Raw genomic sequence first — 3,990 nt, 5'->3', positions numbered from 1 at the left:
TTGCGGTACGCGGGCCTCTCGCTGTTGTGGCCTCTCCCGCTGCGGAGCACAGGCTCCGGACGCGCAGGCTCAGCGGCCATGGCTCACGGGCCCAGCCGCTCCGCGGCATGTGGGATCTTCCCGGACCGGGGCACGAACCCGTGTCCCCTGCATCGGCAGGCAGACTCTCAACCAATGCGCCACCAGGGAAGCCCTGACAGGCAGTCTTAAGCTGCCTTCGTGAACAACTTTGCCATTTGCCCAAAGACAGTAATTCCTCATGCATTCATTTACCCAAAAAATATTCTTTGAGCACCTTCTACGTGCCCAGCTCTAGGTCAGTCGGCGGCTCACAAGCATGAAAAGGATCCAATCCTGCCCTCCAGGCTCTGGGTGCTGAGTTGGGGAAGCAGATGGGTAAACAGCTAAATGACAAGGCCACATGGTAAGTGCTTTGAGAAAAACATGAAGAAATACTCCACCCACAGAGCGGCCTCACCGCCCTCTATCAATATTTTTATCCATACTCCCACATGCTAACATGGCCGTCTTCACCTCCAACACCATCTTTAAACACCAAAGATGGGGACACATATGCTGGATGAGACCACAAAAGGCAGGGGCTTAAAGAGGCAACTCACAAAGAAGACTTCAAAAGGGCCCCAAAGTACAGAAAGTGTCTCATCTCACCAGCCACCAAAGCAATATAAATCAAAACAAAAACACACTTCCACTTTTCCACCCGCCAGATTTTGAAACTGCTGACTGAAGCCAGAGCTTCTGCTGGGGAAGTGACCCTCTCCCGCACTAGATGGTGGGGTCGAAGTTGGCATCTGTCTGGAGGGCCGAGTGGCACTTGGATCAAAAGCTTCCAAAATGTGTTTAACCTTTAACTCAGCAATTCCACTTGTAGGAATTCACTCTAAGGAGAAACTCAGGAACAAACGCAGATTTATCTCGAAAGACTTATGTACTAGAATATTTGCAGCATTGCTTATGACATCAAGAGACTGAAAACAAACTGAATGTGCAACTCCTGGGTGCTTGGTAAATAATTTGGGCACTCATTAAAAACCCCACCATAGAAGAATATTCAATACCACTGCAAAGTGTTCATAGCCTTCAAATGGGAAGGTTTATAAAACAGAGTGTGCAATACAATGCCATTTATACTCCCCAGGCCCTGAAACAGGATGAAGGGACACAGTCTCTTGGCCGGCAGTGATTCCCTCTGTACAGGTGAACAATGCGTAATTTTTCTTTTTGAAATTTTATTGTATATTCTAAGTTTTCTACGTTGGATCTCAATTGCATTTGTAGCCATGAAAAATACAAGGAGTGTTTTTTAATTCGATTAGAAATGTTACAGAGGCAGTTTATCTGCCAGCGCACCAGCTCACAGTGGGAGGAAGAATCTGGACAGCTCCTGATAAACACAGGGCCCCACCTGCAGGGGTGAAGGGTTCCCATGCCTTTGACCAAGAAGCTGAGGGAGTGCAGTAGTCAACCTCCTGACCTCCCTTTCCAGATTAAGTTTTGAGTTGATTTGCTGGTATCATGCCATCAGGAGCTCCACATGTGTCCTTGGAGCTCATGGACCATCTTGGCAACACATTCTAACCCTCTCTCTGGCTTCTCTCAGGAGAAGGCCCCTCGCAGCTTTATTATTTTGAGCTGAAGTTCTGGAAGTTTCATCATTACAAAATAAATATTTTTGAAGCCCATGATTCATGAGAGCAATAAAAGAAAATTAATTTTTATTGAATTCCTACTGTGGGTTACACACCTAACATGCAATTTCTCATTTAACCTTTGAAATAATGCCTTGAGGTCAGTGTTATTGCCCCCAAATTACAGATAAGGAAAATGAGTCTCAATAACCCAGACACAGAAAGCTGGCCTAGGACTCAGCAGCTGGCTTCCCCCAGAGCACCTGATTGGAGAGCTAGAGAGAAAGCCCCAAGATGGGGGCCACAATCTTTTTGTAACCTCACAGCCAATAAGGGCTATAGGAACCTAGACTCCACCTGGATCCCAAAGTAAGGGCTTGATGTCCACCCTTCCTAGAGAATGGATGGCTTGCAGAGAACGGTGCTCTGTGTCACCTAGCCACCCCCCACCCAGCCACAGGGACCCGGCAGCTGATGAACTGGGACACCTGCAGCTGAGGGGACTATCGGGGGAGACCGTCCAGCCACGCACGCTGCAGGGATCTGAGCCTCCTTCCTTGTGACTGCAACATCTCTGAAATGAAGAGACAACTCTATTGGGAGAACAAGCACTAATTAAATTTCCTGGGATCATTGAAGAGGAAATTACTTAATATTCTGAACAGATTTAATATTTGAAAGCATGGACGGCCTTGATTTGTCGTGGATGGGTTCTCTGCCATCGGGCTTACATTTGATGGGATCCACACAAGCTAGGAGGAGGGGATGGAGGTGGCTGGAGGCTGTGATGTCCCTGGAAGCCAGAGGAGAGGGAGAGAAACTGGGCATGGCCGGAGGGCAAGGTCCTCGTAACAGCCCTCCCTGTGGAGGCACTGCTACAGTGAGCTGGAAGTCATATTCATGGAAGTCATATTCATGGTCTCTGAAGCCCCATGTCTGTGGGTCCCTGACATCTGCCTGCATTCACCCCACCTTTCTGTAACTCAGGACCCTTGTTGGCCAAGGTAGTCACCTGAGTGAGAGGGAGGTCTTGTATTCCTTGGAATGCACGATCTAAATACCCCGTGTCTCTTGGTGGAAGTGGGAAGAAAAACAAACACTTTTACCACATCCCCAAGATACACAAGTCTGGACCTTTCGGGAGCTGCTCAGCCTCGTCACCGTCCTGCCACCCAGGGACCACCCACAGCTTCCTCTAAGAGCTGTTTCTGGAGGAGCCGCACCCCACAAGCTCATCCAGGTGCCAGGACGTGGTCTCCAGACCCTGAGCAGCAGCTGAGACCTGGCCACTGGGGGCCGCTCCCTGGAGGCTGGCCGGGGCTGTGGGGGCCCAGGCTGGGAGTCACCCTCAGTTACTGCCAAGCAGACAAGCTCAGGGTCACATCACTCTGGCTGTGCTGCACCCATGGGGGCAATTGCTAGGCCAGGGGACCAGCTCAGCCAACCCCAAGGCAAGCCCTGTAGGCTCCTCAAAGCCCTGCGAAGTGTAGAGGGCAGGGGAGAGGTGGGTGAGCTCAACTCACTGAGGCAGGGGGTGGGGTGCAGAAACCCCAGATGAGAGCTTGGGCTAGCCATGGAGATGAGGAATTCCCACCCGGCCCTCAGACATGAGGCAGAGAGTCAAAATACTGGGGGAGCAAGTGACGGAAACTCAACTCACCCAGCTTAATCTGAAAGATGGTCCATTGGCTCCCACTAATGAAGTACAGCTGGCCTTGGAGACACAACGTTACACACACACACACACACACACACGCACGCACACGCACACACACGCACGCACACACACACACACCTGGTCCTCCCTTTCCATTGACCTAATCTCCCTGTTGAATATGTGTCCTGCATACACTGGACGTGGAGGACAGAGTCCATGGCTGCTGAACATGGGGGCTTAGAGCCTCTCAGCTGAGCAGCCCCCCAGGACATAGAGAGCACCTTCCCCCATCTCTATACAGAGAAGCCACAGTGAAGGATGCAGATCTCACGTCAGTGGGGCCCATCTTGCACCATGGCCACCCTGAGAGGGGGGTGCACTGCACATGTGGAGGGAGGGGACACAGAGACTGCATGGATCAGGGGCAGGCAGAGGCCACAGCAGCTCCAGCCCAGGGGTCCTAGATGCCCAGTGGGCAGCCCATGGCTGCACAGCACCGAGGCCACCAGCCAAGAGGCACGGAAGCTGATACCCACCACACAGAGCTCGGAGGAGGCACCGGGTCAAACTTCAGACCTGGCAAATGTCAGCGCCAGCCTTCAGAGTGATTTCTTTTTATTATAAGTGATTCTGGGCTTCCCTGGTGGCGCAGTGGTTGAGAGTCCACCTGCCGATGCAGGGGAC

Source organism: Lipotes vexillifer, unplaced genomic scaffold (genome assembly GCF_000442215.2).
Source record: "Lipotes vexillifer unplaced genomic scaffold, Lipotes_vexillifer_v1.1 scaffold1691, whole genome shotgun sequence".
In the NCBI taxonomy this organism is placed as follows: domain Eukaryota; kingdom Metazoa; phylum Chordata; class Mammalia; order Artiodactyla; family Lipotidae; genus Lipotes; species Lipotes vexillifer.
Note: the sequence above shows the minus strand (reverse complement) of the source record.